This window comes from Bacillus rossius, chromosome 2, assembly GCF_032445375.1.
Source record: "Bacillus rossius redtenbacheri isolate Brsri chromosome 2, Brsri_v3, whole genome shotgun sequence".
In the NCBI taxonomy this organism is placed as follows: domain Eukaryota; kingdom Metazoa; phylum Arthropoda; class Insecta; order Phasmatodea; family Bacillidae; genus Bacillus; species Bacillus rossius.
This window is the reverse complement of record NC_086331.1, coordinates 45,478,339-45,497,466: the sequence shown is the minus strand read 5'-3', so window position 1 is coordinate 45,497,466 and position 19,128 is coordinate 45,478,339. Positions and strand designations below refer to the sequence as shown.

Genomic DNA, 19,128 nt, shown 5'->3' with positions numbered 1-19,128 from the left:
AGACAACTAGATGGCGGTTGACTGTGGCACGCTCTCTGTGGCACGCTCTCTGTGGCGAGAGTTGGTATTAAAGATGGTGCTTTATATCATAGCTAGTACACGTAGGTGGCGCCCTTCATGAGTGTATGGCAGCTTATATCAAAGCTAGTACAGTAGCTTATATCCCTTATTTATTTCTTTACTATTCAACTGACCTCGTAGTCTAGTGGCTAATATCTCTGCTTCCTAACTTCGATGTGCTCATGTCCCATGGATCAAATTCCGGCTACCGCCTCCAAGTATTTTATTATTAGTAGAAATAATTTCACCACTACACAGCAATGCCTCCTAGCTCCTAAAGAATGAACCACAACTGACACCGTCTAGCAGACGATGCTCCTCGCCAAAGATAACTTCAAATGGCGACCCACCCATCTGCCACGCCTACCCCAAGCAACCACCTGTTGCTATGGCCGCCTCTAGACCCAGAATAACAAAGCCTCCTACCCCCTCCACCCTCTTGGGTGGTACCCTCCCCTGGGATAGGAATATCATTGCCTCTTCCCCTACCCTCCCTGAGGGGCCTATCCTTATCACAGTGATCTTACCGCCCCTATCCCCCGCAGATCCCACTGTCATAGAACCAGCTAGGTCCCACTACTCAAGCTCGCAATTGTTATTTATACCAATAAATTATGATGGAGCGGGAGAAGAATTGGAGGGGAGGTTACTCATCTCTGAGCGAACTCTGATTCTTTTGTTGCGGTTTTAAAACGGTTTTAAAATCCTAATTTCTGCCGGTCTGCTGCCGGCTCTCATTGTTTAGAACATTTTGTTATGCTGCGGCCTGGGAGCAAGGCATCAACAAAATAAAAATGTGATATGATATGATAAACATCAAAATGTATATTATTTTATTAAGCCCTAATTAAGCAACAAGCAATTGCAAGTTTAATACTTACTTGAGAAGAACTTAGATGTAGTCCCTAATACTATCAAAATTAATGAGATAAGAAGTATCTCTTGACTAAGGGTCGTAGTGGTTTTTGGCCTAGGGTGTGTCTTCAGGCTTGTGGCGAGCAGCGACGAGCAGCTAGGTCCTCAACAGCCAGGTCCTCAAATTTCACTCTCACAGACTGCAGTATTTATATATTTCGAACAAAGGGGAAAGAAACCCTGTTAGAACCAGCTTTTGGATGTTGTTTGCTAGGTAACTTGGCATGAAGACACGAGAGACAACATGAGGAAATGCCCTGTATTGAGTGTGCCAGAACAAAAACTGGTTAGTATGTGCTGCGTAGATCAGCAGGTGGATACAGGCGAGGCTTGCATATGGATGTGGCGAGATAGCATGTCACAGCGAGATACCACTCCACAGATAGATACTGCGTGGATCCATGTGACTCTCGATGGGAGGCAATGCAGGCAGAAGGTAGTATGTTTGCAAACGAAATACCCTAAGTAAAAGAATGTCCAAAATAAGTGGGTGAACAGCTGGGGCACTTCACCACTCCCTTTTTCAAAGAAAAATGATACAGGATAAACACTTCTTTTAATTAAATAAAAAACTGGAACTATAACTGGAACAATAAAGTGTCATAGGAAAGAGTTGAGCAGTAGATTAGTTTAGAGCTAACGAGATTAGAAACTCTTTCGGATGTAGTTTCTGATAAATATCTTACCAAATTTGTTTGATGGTTGCTTACAGCTTACAGGAAGTTTGTCGGTCAGTAGGAATTCTGTGGAGCATCAGAATAAAGAGACATTCGGCATATTGATGGATGTGGATTGTCGGTCTCCAAAATGTTAGCTTGGGTGACTATATCTTAGAGCTATCGTTTTTCTTTCTTGAAGTTATCTAAGATGCTTTTTATCTCATATAATTCAATTAATAAAGTTAAAACAACTCTTATATTCGATATACTTAAAAATATTAAATAAGAATCCCATAGTCTATCAATTTCCTTCTCATACATTACATACATGATCGTATACTAGTTGATATTACTTTCTGAATTATTATAAATATTTACATCATTAACACATAAAATTGAAGAATAAAACTTTTTATCATCATTGGTGATTAGATAGATCTCTTTGTAATTGTATTTTTTTATCAACTTTTTGTGAACAGTTATTTAACTTAAACATAATGCATTACATTAAGTAATGGATTATATCGTTTCGTTTCAATTAATGCATTGCAAAACTGATAATATGGGTATATTGACAATCAACAATATCGATTAATTTGAATTAATTATACACTCATTTTTCTGAAGATATTATTGTGTTAACTCTCTTAGAATTTTAATCGCATTGAATTTTATTTACTGTATCATATGCACCCTATGCAACATAGGTGAAACAAGGACACACTAGTCTGCATTATATTTAAGATGCTGCACTACCTACCATATTCACAAATCGGGTTATAGCACAGGGGTTTTGATTTGATGAAGAGGAAGCATTGTGAGGAGCAGTGCTAGGGCTTGAGCACAGCTCCAATCTTTCTTCTGGATTCTTTATTTCTCCCACGGTCGGCTCGACTTGGTCTCGAACACATGGTCATCAGGAACAGAAGACTTCGTCGGACGAACATCGTGATGTTTATTATAAAACTTAAGAGGATTATTACACCAACAATTATTAATCCATTATACATTTGCTTTTCAATATTTTAACAATTCTATATATGTTGAAAATCAGAGACTAAATCATCGATTTCATTTTTTCACCACTTTGTTAATTTGTTAACTTAAAAATTACTTTAAGATGTGCTGAATAGAGAAACTTGATATATTATTGGCTTAAAATTGACTTTATATAATTAAATGTAACTTTCTCTGTTTTATAAGTAAGTACTTATACTTATATACTTAGTACTGAATGGTAGAAGCTGTATTTTGTCACTTAATATGCTACACCAACTCACCTTGGGCTTCGATCCACTCCTCCTCTATTTTTCTCTATCCAAATATTAGGACATATGTTTGTTATTTGTAACCTTTTGAGAACTGAATAGTACCATTTGTATCAATTTATGGATTTTATAAAAACAGATAGAAATTCATCATTAATAATCTCTGCACCCAACATTAATAAATAAGCTAAAAAATTCGTAAATTTATGAGAAAATGTTGTGACATTCGCAGGGCAAATTACATTATTTCCATTTCTACAGTCTGCTATATCTTGTTCCGTTATTATTGTCTAAGGATATTGTGGAAATAATTTATTTAACTTTTGTTCATATGTCGGAAGACTTTGTAAAGAGTAAAATACATATCAACAGATTTTAAGGGACATTTAATTATAATCTGAATACTAGAAGATGTTACTAAAGCATGTAGAGTCGACACTTCGTATTATTCATCGATCTGATCAATTACTGTGCCAGATATTAAGGATATATTTGGGTATAGTTTCAGAGAAAATAATTTCAGAAATTCATGCAATCATCTTGGATAAATAAATGACATTGGAAGTTTACCTGTTCAGATAATACGTAACACTGTTTTAAATTTATATATTTCTTGTACATACAAGTCAAGAACTATCTCTAATCCTGGTATAAAAATTTTTCGCACATTAACTTTCTCTAAGGTTAAAATAGAGTGATTTACTACATAACCTTTTTCCTTTATTGTTTGTAAAGTTTTGGCTTACCTATCCACCAAAATTTGTACATCTTTAAAGTTATTTTCAACCTTCACATTTAATCCGTTCAAGACTGTTAGTTGTCTTATCTAATTTGACTGGTTATTTCATGAAATGTCTATAAACCTTGTTATCAACTGTGTCCCAAAAAAAACTTTAAAATTGAACCATGTACATTAATTAAATCTCATTTTCTCCTCTTTTGAGAATACGGAAAAATCAATATCAGGTCGGAAATCTTATTTTCCAGTTCATCGATCACATAAAGAATTGTCCTGTATGCATTTGTTAATATTTTATTTTTGTGAGTGATGAATTTTCATTAATCATATTGTTGATTAATCTTATATTAGGGGATATATTAATTTATTATGTGAATACGAATTTCCTATCCCTACATCAGCAGCTTTAGTATAATTAAGTTCTCTCTTAAATTCCTCGACAGCTGTCTCAAAATACTTCACTGGGATGTAAATAATCATACACTTATATCCTGTTAGCAAGGCATTGTTCACTTAAAACGTTATTATGCCATCACCTATGGTGTAATCTGGAATATAAAAATGATGCATACTTAATCATCTATCTGTAATTAATGCTCTCAGGTATAAAATTTCAAGTTTTCACTATTACCCTTTTATAAGTTTCCTTTATGTTCTGCTTTGTACCTTTCTTTATTTCTCGAACATAAATATACCTACAAGTGATATCAGAGGCTACGACATCGGGGGCTACAATACCAGGGTCTACGATGCTGGGAGCTATATCACCAGGGGCTACAGGGGATTTTATACACTTTGTTAAATATCGCGATGGTTCCCACTTATCGTTTACATCAATATTATCGACAACTTCATCATCACTTTGGGCTTCACTATCATCTTCATTGATGTCGGGCATGTTTAAATCTATCTTCTCTATTTCTCCTAGCTCATCTAACTCATTTATGAACAGATATGATTTTACAATACTCTCCTTACAAAATTCATCATTATGAATCAAAATACTGTTGTTACTTACTTCCTGCCTACCCTCCTCACATGGAGAACAACTATGTTCATCTAATATTTCACGTGTTTCCTCCTCATTGTCTTCAAATGACACGGTTTTATTCTTATTGTCTTCACATGAAAAGGTTTTCTCCTTATTGTCTTCACATGACAATCTGTGTAATTAATCTGATTTGCCTTTTACATCACGATATCTTGTCTAACATATCTTCATATGTGACATCACCTAACTTCCTCCTTATTCTATGAGGTCCAGAAAAAAAATACCAAAATTTGAAACGCATCCCTTCTTGAGGCTAGGTGTGTGGAGGTACATGTAACCACCTACTCTTAACTTGGGAGTTTTTGACTTACAGTCATAATATTATTTCTGTTTCTCTCTAGCGACTTTATTTATTTCTCACGCAGCTTTATAGACTTCATCTAGTTACCTCTTTAAATTCATCATGTGGTCCTCAATACATGCATGACATGTTTCTTCGCTATTTCCAGGACTTAATTCTCCTAGAGGGGGTAGTCTCATTTCCTTCCTGTATAATAAAAATTAGGACTGAATGCTGTTACAGTATGCAGTATACTATGGTTGGCATGAACCACATAAGGTAAGTATTACTCCTAATCACTACTATCTTCATCAACGTAATGCCAAATTATATCCGCTAAAGTTCGGTACAAAAGTTCTACTCTACCATTTGACTTAGGTCTGAAAAAGGTTCTCTGCAACTTCTCAATTTGTAACAACTTACAGGTCACTGACATGATACAGGCCACGAAATTTCGTCCCTGATCTGACAATAATCTATATGGCATACCATATTTCAACATAATATGTTGCACCAAATGCTTTGCAACTGTTTAGGTTGACTGATCAGGTATTGGTACTGCCTTACAATATCTCGTAAAATAATCCATGGAAGCGAAAACATGTTAAATTGCTTGTTAAATCATTGACAATGGTCCAAGAATGTCTAATGAAACTAACTGAAAAGGGCAGATACTTCAGGTAAGGTTCCTAATGGTATTTTCATAAATTTGTTATTATTCCTTTTAATACACACATATTACTGTGCGTTGTACCCCTTTATATCTTTATGTAAACTAAGCCACCAGAATATATGTATATTTAAAGCCTGTATTAATTTTATTTTCTGGTGGGCCATAAATGGCTTCTCATAGTAATGAACCATCATTTGATTAACAAAATAATCTGGAATAAATACTTAAATTTTATCAGAATCTTTCTTATACAAAATACTTTTACTATCTTTAAAGAACTCCTTTTAATTTTTTTATCCAAAAGAACCCCTTGACAAGTCATGTCTTTCTCTTGTACTCTGATTATAACCTCTTTAGAAATAAATTGTGATTCAATGGAGTTAACCATTCTAGGCATTTGATTGCCATTTACCTAGTTAATATATCCTCATAATAAAAATTTGGCTAATCTAAGAGCTCATAAAGTTAATTTAGAACTCAGAGCTTTAAAATTTAGTAACCATTTTAGAGCAGCATGGTATGTAACAACCATAAACTTTCAAACATGCAAATATGCTCAAAATATTTTGTTGCAAACATTAAAAAACATAATTCTTTCTCAGTTTTACTATATTTTAATTCGGCTTTATTTACTATCTACTCGCATAAGTAGTGGTATTTTATTCTCAATTTATAAATTGTGAAAAGACACCACCGATTACATAGTTAATGGCATCAGTACTCACAATAAATTTGCAAACAATTTGGATAAATCAACAGTTCATAATACATTTTCTTATATTTTAATATTTAGAATGCTTTCTCGTGTTCTTTTACCCATATAAATAATTCATTTTTATTCATTAATATCATAAAAGGTTTCGCCACATCACCAAAATTTAGCTATATCTTTCTATAATACTGAATTAGTCATACTACCAACCTGATTTCTGATATATTCTGGGGAACTGGCAACTCTTTTATTGCCTTCAAATTCATTGGATATGGTTCAACTTCTTTTCAACTTACAACATGACCTTAGATACTCTACTTTGTCTTGTAAAAAAACATTTACTTGGCTTTATCTTTAATTTCATTTCTTCTAATCTCCTGAATACTTTATCTGTGTGTTCAGCACGTTGTTCTATCGAACTACTACTATCCTTACTAATATTATAAATGCGAAAGTAACTCTGTCTGTCTGTCTGTCTGTCTGTTTGATTGTTTGTTTGTTTGTTACCTTTTCCCGGCTGAACGGCTGGACGGATCGTAATGAAATTTCGCAATGAGATATATTATATCCTAAAGGATGGACATAGGCTATCTTTTGTCTAAAAAAATAAATTTTAAACGGGTTAAAAAATATATATCTTAATTTTATGTAATGTGTGTCATAGATATACAAACTGTTAGTGTCATTCCTCTATGTCTGCCGAGCAATAGCTTTCAAGCCATTACGTTACGTTTTGCTATTGTAAGGAACTAAGTAATGAGTAAGAAAAAAATAAAGAACTTGACAGTTTGTAGTGTCGCCATATTTGTTTCAATTTTCAATACCGTGTTTGTATATTACAATTTAAATTGCAGAAAAAAATAATGTTTCATAGACACATAAATAGTGAGTGTGTGTCATTTCTCTATGTCCACAAGGTCTCGCCGCGTCAATTTTCTCCTTGGGGCGAACCCGTCCGCTTAGTTAAATAAACAGCTTTTATCGTTGAATGATTTCATGATTTATTTCATGAAAATCTGCTCTCATAAAAAAGTTAGTTTTATAGACATTCAATAGGTGTCTATCTCTCTCTCTGAAGATCAATCTATGAATCGTTACAAATTTATTTCCTTTATTTTTTTAGTTTGATTTGATACAATATGATTTCACTAAAAATCAATTTCTACCCCTTCCTATTTTCATTTGCACTTTACGAAGTTTCACTTCTTCCACGTGGAGGAACTCCACGCAATATTTTGCATGCAATTAAAAAATATTTTTTAATGATGCCAAAGAAGTATAACTTCTCATGCGCGTACCTAAGTACACGCACCCATATTTAAATTTAATTTCTTCTATATATTTTTTTCTCCCTACCTAGGGCACTCATAATTCTTTTAAATTTCACGTGTATGTTTTCAATGTCATTCGAGTTGTACATTTGTTTGTCAAATTGGTCATTATATATACTTTGTTTAATTTTGGAAACATACGTATTTTAAGTATTATGACAAATAAAAAAAATTAGTTTCACTAACATTCTTAGGTTTTTATTGTGTGGATAGTTTCAAGTTTAATATTATGTAGGTACATAAATTCTTAAACTTATAAATTTCTTCGAAATTTATTCATAGGTTGGTGGGGCCTACTAATACTTTCTATTTGTCAATATTGTAATTTTTTTACAGTACCTACTTATTAACAAGGAGTTTGGTTTAGTGTTTATAATTTATCTGCTGAGCGTCAAGAGTCTTAGGGCTGCCGATACCGAAGACCAGAAATATTTATCAATTACGTATTATATTGTTGAAAAATTTTGAATTTTACTATTTCAGGATAGTTGATTTTTTTTATTAATTAGAATAGTTATGTGTAATTGCCATCTTCCTTTATTTCATATTAAACATTATGTTTGGTTGAGTGTGAGATAATTTTATTTATCTATGTTATAATTTAATTTAATTTCTTATATATATATTCTTACCTACCTACTTCTATTAAATTTCAGGTGGATGTTAATATTGTCATTCCAGTTGTATAATTTTTTTGTCAAATTAGTTGTTATTTATACTTTTTGGTTCATTTTGGACTATGTTTTTTTTTTTACTTAATTCAAATATTTGTGGTGTGTACAGGGAGTGATATCTCTATTAATTTCTATACTCCTTTGGATAAGCAGAATATTGCTACCACAGTTTTACATATAAACAAATCCTAGAAATGTTTTAAACAATATGGCAAATAAAAAATAGTTTCAATAACATCCTTAGTTTTTTTAGTGTGTATAGTTTGAAGTGTAATATTATGTATGTACGTAAATTCTTAAACATACAGTTATTTATTAATTTATTTAGATAATTATTCATAGGTAGGTTATAAGCTTTCTATTTGTCAATATTGTTATTATGGTAGATAGGAGTATAGTAAATGGCTACATTCTTATATCCCTTTATATATCTTTCGATTTGGAGTGTTTCCGAGCAATTCGGGGTTCTCAACATCACCCCCCCCCCCCTCCCCACCCGTGGTTGAAGTCCCAAAATTTCGAAAGTTAAAAAAATTTTAAAAATCTATCTCTTTCGATTTTAAGTGTTTTCGAGCCATTCAGGGTCCTCGAACTCCCCGCCCCCCTCTGGGAACAAAGCCCCAAAATTTCGACAATTTCAGGAATTTCAAATATCTATGCTTTCGAGATGGAGTGTTCCAAACCATTCGAGGTCCTGAACATCCACTTTCCGTAAAAGTGAAAGCCCCAAAATTTCGAAATATAAGAATATATATAATTGGATGTTGGCATGTATGACGTCGATAAACTCTTACACCGTTTGACCGATCGCCATGAAAGTTGGCACATCAAAGTGTTTTTATCATGGAGAAGGTTTTTATGCTAACCATTTTTTTTAACTCGCCGCTAGATGGCGCTGTAGCGCATCAACTTCTAAACCTTTCAACCGATCGCCATGGGTAAACAGAAAACCAAAGGTCACAGATACAAAAACAGTAATTATGTGTCATTTCTTAATGTCCACCACACTGGACTTATCGCTATCCATTTTTCTGTAACTCGCGGACAATATTTCACCCGGTGTTCAGCCCGGGCAAAGCCGGGTACTGCAGCTAGTGTATTATAATATCATTATCAAGATACACAAGTAACATAGAATCTGACAAACCTACTATCATATAATTCTCCATGTGTCTTTAAAATAGTGCTGTGGCATTACAAAGCCCAAATGGAAGCCTACTAAATTTCAATTTCCTCATTAAGGAAGCAAAGCTAGTGTTCTCTCTATCTTTTCATTAACTTATATATAGAAATAGCCACTTATTAAATCTAACATAGTAAAATACTTAAAATCTTTCAATGAATCAAGCATCTTTTATATGTTTAGAATTGGATATCATTTTCTATTATAGTGGCATTCATATATCTAAAGTATATGCAGAAACACATTTTAAACAAGCCATCTTAATTTCTCTGTTTGACTATAACTATAGGAAACTTCCAAAGTAACTTACTCGACAAAATAATACCTTTTTCTAAAATATCGCTTGTTTGTTCTTCAGTAACTGGCTTTAAAGTATGAGTAACTATATGCGGATTCTTCCTAACTGGTCTGGCCTCTCCTGTATCAATTTTATGCTTCAACAAGTTAGTGCATCGAAAATTTGCACTTCCATCGAACTTGAATACATGCGCCTCTTTCAACAATAATTGGAACATTACATCAAAATATTTCGTTCCCAAATGGTTCGGCTTTTTCTTAATAATCTCCTTAATCTCCTGGAATTTTTCATTAGACAACCTATTACACCATCGGTCTCTTTTATGCTTTGTGGCATTAATTCTAGTCGCACAGACCGTAATGCGATTTTGCGTGATATCTCTGAATTCTAAAAGCGTTTTCACAATATTTTAATTTATCCTACTGATAACTATGTGAATGAGATATCAAAGAATAATCCTAATTTTTCTCATATTCCACATGAATCAATTTATCACAGGATTATGGATTTTTTTACCTCGATTCGGGTATCTCTTAACTCTAGCTCGGGGGTGTTAGTGGATACAGTGACAAAGATAGCCATACTCCATGACCTCTTTACTAATTTCACTCTCTACAAGGTATCTTTTTGAAGGATTTTGATCTGCTTTAGAGATTTAAAATGGGCACTTTTCGTCAGAAAGTATGGGGACACCTAACAAGATTTTTCTCCGTGGTTCTGTTTGCGGTTGCTCAACCACACATGGCAACTCAGTCACAGTTCCCGAATGCATTTACACGAACTCATTGCATATACGGGGCATGGCTTTACACAATAGAATTTCAGCATTCTCTACGATGAGTGTGGCAAATCCTACAACTGTACCCTTTGGCACAGTGAGCATCTCAATACTAATGTTCATGATTTTTGTCACGACTTTGTCCGAAATTTTAAATGCTCCCTGGGAATAACCCAAAACCCCCAGAAATATGATCGACCCGGTTAACAGCCCTTGCATGTCCACCCTCTAAACATGCGACTCCACCATCCTCCACGCGCAAACTAGGCCTTGTCCTCTTGTCTGCTTTGATGCAATCGTAATAAGAACCAAAACACCGAAGTGCATACTTTCTACCATTAAAGAAAGGGATTTCATTACCCATATAAGTTGTTTCAGAATGGCGGTCTGGCACCAGGGTTTAAGGGCAGGATAGTGAGTATGGGGTCAATGATCTACCATCATGATGTCATGGTAGCCATCTTGGATGACCTTCACCTTGACCCATACCTTCAAAATTTGCCGAATATTCCCAAACAGGATCAAATTTTGTCAAATTATGTCAACAATTCTCTAAAATTCGCCAAAATTTTCAGTATTAAGGAAAAATATTCAACCTAAATATAAAAAATTATCAAAAGTCAAAAATTCCATTTTTGAGAGAAAAACCCATATAAATAATAAATGAAATATTTGAAACGCCTTAAAATTATTTTGCCTTCTAAAAAAATAAAATTCCCCATTAAGAAAATTCCCCATTGTCAGGCCCCCAATAAGTTTCTGTAGGGGATGTATGACATTGAACTTAACCTCAAACATCATCATTGCAATTTTTGTTATGGACACCATCTTGTCAATCCAAAAATATTGAGATAGAAACTCAAAAAAAATATTAAAATTTATTTAAAAATAATTATAATTTTAAAAATTATTCCACTATATTGAAAATTGTAGGACAAATTGAAAATGTATACTTTCATGCTATAAAATCAAGAAAGATTCTAAAATTCATAAAAATGTAAATAATAAAACATTTTTAAATTATCAGGGAGTGCTCTGTTCGAACCCGGCGAGATAATTCGATTAAAAATGGCGATGGAATTCCTTAATAGAAGCTAACGGCAGTCTTACCTCAAACCACTAATGCCAAGGCAGATATTACATCCGCCAGTATGATTCCATGGTGACCATATTTTTTTTTTCGTCTGCTGGAGACCGCCATATTGGATCCGATATATTGTTTCGTATGCTAGAGGGTTCTGTCATCATATTAGTTAAATTTTTGCCCACCAGAGTGCAGTATTTATTTATTGACAGACAGTCGATGGTCGCGATATCTGCCATCTTGTTGGCCATCTTGGCCACCATCTTGAAGTTCTCTAATTAAGGACCTAGACATATGTGAAAAAATCCCAAAATAATAAAAAATAGCTTGTTAAAATAATCATCGATTATTGCGAATCCTGACCTTGGTACGATCCTTGATAGTTGCAGACAATTATAATATAAGGCAAAATCACTTATTTAATAAAACATAGTGAAAAAAACTAAAAAAAAATCATAAATTTCTCATTTACCAGCCTTTAGTAAGCTAATGATGACAGAATAGCCAAAATCTTGTAAATAGTAATTATTAAAATATAAATTTGGAAAATATTCTAAAATTCATCAAAAAATTAGCTATTTATTAAACGATTGATTCGAAATATTCCTGCCCAGAGTTTGATACCAGACACTATGTATTTAATTCGATATATTAATTATATATTGAACAGTTTAAAGTCTGATATACAATAATTTAAAACATCAAAAACATATGAAACAGCAGGACAGAATAGTTAGTACAAACTAAGTGCCAGTCACTAATGTGGTAAAGACCATGTGATCGATACACACCTGCCAACATCGTATTTTTTTACCTTGCATAGAAAAACACTTTCAATACACATAAACATAAATTAGTCTGAGTACCTAAATTCAATCACAAGAATTTTTTAAATTATTAAGGTTAGAAGTAGGTGCTGGCTGAAAAAAAGGCCAGTCTGTCATTGTGTTAAAGACTTTACCTTGCGTACAGGGGAAAGATTTGCAAGCTTGCAGAAGAGTCGGGTGACCATTCAGATGCTCATTCGAGACATGTAGGCCATCGCTTCCTGGACATCCTGCCAATACGTAAAAACATGCTTGAAATATTAAACCAGTACATGAAAAGAACTTGTTGGAATCGCTTTAACGTACAAAACATGGAAAACAAGATTAGAAAACAAGCCTATCAAGGTAACATTAGCGCCTCGAAAATCTTTGTAGTACATATACCAGAGTCCAATTCAAGCAATATGCCACAAACATGATACAGCCTTAAATAATAAGAAACAACAAATCTTCATACAGACAAAACATCTCCGAACCAAGAGGTTCTAATTTTCAATACTAGACTAACATTTTAAACAAGCCATGTTCATTGTAAGGCATATAGGCCAAGTGTCTTCCAACCAAGAGGACAGGCCTTACTACAGTCTTGTCAATGTATATTCGTCAAAAAGTAAGAATATTGACAAAAAGGAAGCACATTTGAAAGTACAATCAATAAAAAGAAAGAAAATTAATAAAAGAAAACATTTTTTGAAGCACATTTACAAAAATAATGCACATTTGGAAACTAAATTACCGAAAAGGAAGCACATTTGAAAGCGCATTAAACAAAAAGAAAGCATATTTAACCAAAAGGTAGCACATTCGGAACAAAAGAAGCACATTCGATAAAAAGAAAGATCATTTGGAAGCACATTAAAAAAAGGTCTTTTGACAAATTGGAAGAACATTTGGAAGCACACCAAAAAAGAAGAGTAGTATAGAAAAGGGGCTCCGGGGACGGGGTTCAGGGTGTGGTGAGTGGTGCCGACCGAGCTCTGATGTCACGTCAATCTCTGACGTCATGGCGGCCTACTTGGATAACCTTGACCTTTGACTATGACCTTTGACCTTTGATAATGACCTTTGACCTTGACATTGGCGGCCATCTTGGATCCGCCATCTTTAAATCAAGCGCCCCACTCACTCTTGATGGAATTTTCGTCACGACTGCCATATTGATTTTTTCTGTTCCGCTGGAGGTCACAATCTTGGATACCATCGAATTTGTTTCTGCTGTATGTTCCTAGAGAGTGCCAGCGACACTCTGTCTCATCACATAAGGTCGATGTTCCATTACCTACCAGAGCTATTATGGTCTTATCGACATATTAAATTTAATTTTTATGAAAAAAATACATTGGAAGTGCTGTGAATCGAACCATTGCCACTCTGATCTTTAGGTTGAAAAACATACACCTTTAACCGCAAAGCCATCGAGACAGTTACCATTTATATATATGCAGGTAAAAGAACGCATTATTGTATGCAGCCAGCTTTCCTAAGTTCTTAAGAGTATAAAGGCTACTTAGTTGAGTTGCGAGTAGTTTCATCCATTAATCGTACTATCTGTAGCCTCAGGCGATCGCCAATGTGTTAGGATATTTCCATGATGTATAATTAGTCTCTTATGCTATCATTATCTTTCTGGAATGTTCGTTATTAATATTTTTAAGATCATTATAGTCCCAGTGATCATAGATAGCTTGATCAAATTTATTTATTGTAACGAGTCTCATCCATTTTTAGGCTCAGAGCTTCATCACAGTTTCCATCATGGCATATTTAGGTGCTTCATTAAAGTATATTTTTTTGTCACCAGCTTCACAGTCACTGTCACTATCATCACAGCATTCAGCATCCTCACCTGGATTACAGTTAGAATTCTAAATCGTTGACCTCTAACCTTTTTTGTAATCTACAAACATCCTTTTTAGTGTCTATCATTTGTCCACACTATGGAAGATCTTCTTGAGATGGGCATTAATATATTCTCACTTATCATGCTAATGATATACTTATTGCAAGTAGTTCCTATTCCAGCCAACAGATGTCCCCTCATGTGTGTTGATTTAAATATTTTTTTTTCATGTGGATGGCAGGGGGCTCTCTCAATATCGAAAGAGGAAGAAGCTTCCCTAGACATCAAGGAGAAGGAAGTTTGTCCTGCATGATAGTGTTTCTTAGCTTTCTCAAGGCAAAGTAATGTATCTTATTTGTATTTGTAATGTATCTTATTTTATTCGAATTTAATATTTTAATGAAAAATATCGTATGTCTTGATTTGGTAACAAAAATTTGCCAACTAAACCAAACTCTGAATACAATTGCATGTTTCATTTTAAATAAAAAAATCATGAACGATTATTTTTTTTTTCGGAAATAACCTGAAGCACATTGAGAGCACCAGCAGTCTTGATAGAAATAATCAGGATCATACAGAGAACACCAACAGCCATCTTACCAAGGAAAAAAAATCGTCAGTGCATGGAGAGAACCATGAAAAGTCTGAAAATCAAGCTCAGTTAATACATTTATATGAATGCTTACATATTTTAGATAATAATTTGTTAGCACAATTTATTTGTTTTATGCTTTTTGCTTTATGCATATACACATTTGAAACAGATATATGGTAAGCAATTCATTATGTAAGGTTTACTATATGTATAAATCATCGAAATGTGTTATCTGAATGGGAATTTCCAGACATCTCTTGGTGTTCACCATGTGCTACTGATTTTTTCCTGGAAAGATGACTGTTGGTGTTCTCCGTGTGCTTCTGATTATATCTATAAAAGACCGCAGGTGCTCTTTGAGTGCTTCAGGTTGATTTGAAAAAAATAATTTTTGCATGCATTTTTGTTCCAAATGACATGCAATTATATTAAAGATTCCTTTAAATGGTTAATCCCTGTTACCAAAAGAGCACTTATAATATTTGTTTATCATGTGAAATTCAAATGAAATAAAAAACATTACTGTGTCGAATACTATGCCTTGAGACAGCTGAGAAACACTATCATCAGAGACAAACTTCATTCTCCTTGTATAGCGAAACCCCTTTTCTCATGCGATCGTGAGACAGCATTCCGCGTCTCACATAAAAAAGAATAATATTGACCACTACGCAACACGTGGCGTCATCTGTTGTTGAAAGCAGAACTACTTGCGAGAAGTTTCTTGTAGGAGATAAATAACTCTGACTGACGAAAAAAGAAAAAAATATATATATTTAAGAAATTGTTCCAATTGAAAACTCTTAATTTGCATCTAACATTATTTATAGAAGCTGCCATGGATCCTGGTTGAGCGCAGTGTCGCTGGGACGCACGGCTCCCATTCGGCTTTTCGGGTGTAACTGTGTTTGTACCATTGTCTTACATGTAACGAAAAAGAAAAGATATTGGTTGGCTGTGTGCGGCTGAATCGGAAGGATGCCGTTGTAGTTACTGCAGCAAGGATTTTGACCTGAGAATGAATGCTAGAAGTCACAAGAAGAATCTTTGAGTTAAAAAACCACTATGCAAAATGTTAATCTGTAATCGGTGTAGTAAGTATTTAACACGAATTGACAGCTTAAAAATACAGAGTAAAAAAAATTAATTTTAAGTGGCGCCACATAGTTCATAAGATAGCTGTGACACTTAGTTCATAAGAGAGAGGGAGAGAGTAATGACACTTAGTTCATAAGAAATTCGTAACACTTAAGTTTATAAGAGAGTGGTACCACTTAGTTTATAAGAGTGTAATGACACTTCGTTTATAAGAGAGTTCTGTTCGTAAAGTTGTATGTAAAGCATGAATCACCATGCCCATTAGCTTGCAAAGTTCTGTGTAAATCAGGAATAATAATGTGACTTAGTACTTAAGGTTGTTTTGTATAATCGTGTTACTAGTAAGACTATCATTTATTGTAAGTAGTTTATCTCAATCGATTCTGGTACAGGCTAAGTATGAACGGTTCTCTGGCTTCACATGCTCAGTGTTGGTTTCTTACCCTGGCTTCGCCTTTCAGTGGGGGAGAATTTGCCTCCAACTAGTAGTTTTGGCACAATTTAAAATTTGAATTTTTTTAACTTAAATAATGTCTCCAATCATTCTTCTGCTGCATGGACTTAAACTTGTTCCTCCTCCTGTACACTCCCATCCAAACTTTGTCAGAATCGTCTCCCCTAATTTTCTCAGCAGCACTTTTCAATGAGCCAGCCGAATGAACCCATTAATCCCGCCTTAATGCACGGATGTCTCCTGTAATTCGTCCCCGATTCATGACGAGAACTGCTAAGGCCTGCGAACTCCCAAGACTGGGCAGTTCCTAGAGCACCCCCCACGCCAGAACTCCTTGGCATGTTCGTGAATCATCTTCGCCAAAGTATGGTCACACGTCCGGGTCTTGTAGACCAGTTTTCTCACTGGCATTGCAGTTTTAACCCCTCCTCCCCCCTCTCCAGGTTTTCCTGGGAACATTGCCCCAGGTCTTTGACCGGCCGGTAACCCCGGCCAGGCCCCACCTCTTACCAAGGTCACGACTGTAGTACATGAAAAGCATGCTTATGCCGTCTAGCGGCAGTTTTGCGAATCTCTTCTCCTGAGAGTTAAAATGCCCGCGGAGCGCCTGCCTTCTGGCGTCTGCCGCAGTAACCAGTACTATAGTTACTTCACAGCCCAAAAGAGCGCTGGCTCAGTCCTCTCCATAAGCCTCAATGCTACTATCAGCTGACCCACGCGAGTCGATCTCTACTCAGTTCAGTCACACCTGTGCCGTCATCATTTATTATTATTATTACTACGCGCGTCGGGAAATGAACCGTGTACTCGGGTGTAACAAGCTGTCAGGTTAGCTTGCACAACAGGGTACCTACAAGGAACGTCACGTCAGCCGGCAGGACTGACCTTGGCGCGTAGCGCCTTAAACTAGGGGTGTGGGGGGGGGGGGAGGGAGTATCTTGTCCAGCGGACACGTCTCTGTTGATAAGCCACGCGCGCGGCCCGAGTGGCGTGGGCGGGCAGCCAGCCAGCTGCTCACAGTGCGCGCTCAAATGTAAACACACAAAACTTATGATAATTTTAAGATTCAAGGGTCAATTTAGCTACTACGTGTATCAGCGGACAGTTCACAAATTACTTACTACAAAAAGATTCTAAGTGACAAAAAAATATATAAAAAAATTTTTTTTTAATCAATTTTTTTTTTTTTAATTTTAATTTTAGGTATGACCTTTCAACTTAGGTATGCCTATAGACGTAACCATGCTCTGCTACCATTTTGTTATACCCCAAGTGTCTTAAAGAATAATTAAATAATAAGGTTAAAAGATTTGGAAGCTTTGATTACTGAGGCCCTCAATTAATAACTATAAAAGTCAACAACAGAGGCGACACTAGAAGTAAACAAAGAAAATTTAGGGACTCCCTACAAATACTTGGGAGTAAAAGGATCGTTATTATATATTAAATAAATAAAAACAACTGTTACGTCTATAGACTTCCTTATTTTATTAATCATTGTTCTTTTTTTTTTTATAGATTAAATTTTCCTTAGTAAAGACTGTTTTACATTGATAAGTGATCTTATTTACATAACTCACAATTACACTTATTATATGATATTACTTAACGTTATTTACGATAGGGCCGGCCCTTAATGTATAACAAAAATTAAAATATTTAAAAACAAGAATGAATTTAACATTGGTAACTTTAAATATTGTACATATAGTCCTTCCAAAACATAATATAAATTTCTTCTCCTCGAACTGCCTTTTACTGTCCGCTGTCTTAACTGGGTTACACTAATCTTGGGTTCGTGAATAAAAAGATAGAATTATGCGGGTATCACCCAGGGCTGTAGGTAGATGGTGATCAAGGTAGTAGGCCAAATGATGTTGGATTCTGCGCAGGAACCGACTCCAGAGGTTCTGGCAGAGGATTTTGGTTGCCCCAAACTTGGAACCCTGTCTGAAACAAAAGTCCAAATTCCAAAGAATTAGACCTGTTTCCAGACAGTATACTTAAATGGCGCAAAAGGCCAATAGAGGGAAATTAAAGGGGGGGGGGGATGACGTCAAGACTTACCAAAACAGGGTGTTGGTCCTGGCGCTCAGGAGAGGGCGTCTCGTCTCCGCAAACTCGAACCACGATTCGCGGTAGCCACGGAAGTCATCATGATTAATTAAAAAAATAATCTATATAAAAATACTAAGTTTCTCTACTTTCAACTAAACTACTGACTGGTTAATAAATTTTAGCTAGGGACTCCATCCCTTTAGTCTGAGGAGACTACATAATATACGATGTCGATGATTCCAGAAGATTGCAGATACAAACGGTACCAATCAGTCAGGAGGCGCGCACCGAAGTAAGTTCAGAGCGGGATATCACCAGAATATCATAAGCGCGGGGTCCCTAGAGAATGGGAGGGGGGTAGTCTCTGAGCCGAAAATTACCGAGTCCACCCGAAGGTGTCTGGCATAAAAAAAATTAGATCTTACTGGAGTGACTGCGCGACTGAGGCGCTATCTTTGGGTGGCGAGAAGAAGTACTAATAAATCGACTAGTGACCGACGAGAGTGTCAAGCTAGGGGGTTAATGGAGTAACCAGTGGTGCCACCTAG

The 19,128-nt window shown here is 35.2% G+C and overlaps 1 protein-coding gene across 1 annotated transcript in view; it reads right to left on the bottom strand.

Moving 5' to 3' along the window:
- LOC134529260 (uncharacterized) overlaps positions 1–12,756 on the bottom strand; it is a 141,044-nt gene extending 128,288 nt beyond the window's left edge. The window contains exon 1 of the mRNA XM_063363160.1: positions 12,667–12,756. The gene's annotated coding sequence lies outside the window, so the exon portion shown is untranslated. The remainder of the gene's footprint in view (positions 1–12,666) is intronic.
- Positions 12,757–19,128: the final 6,372 nt, after the last annotated feature.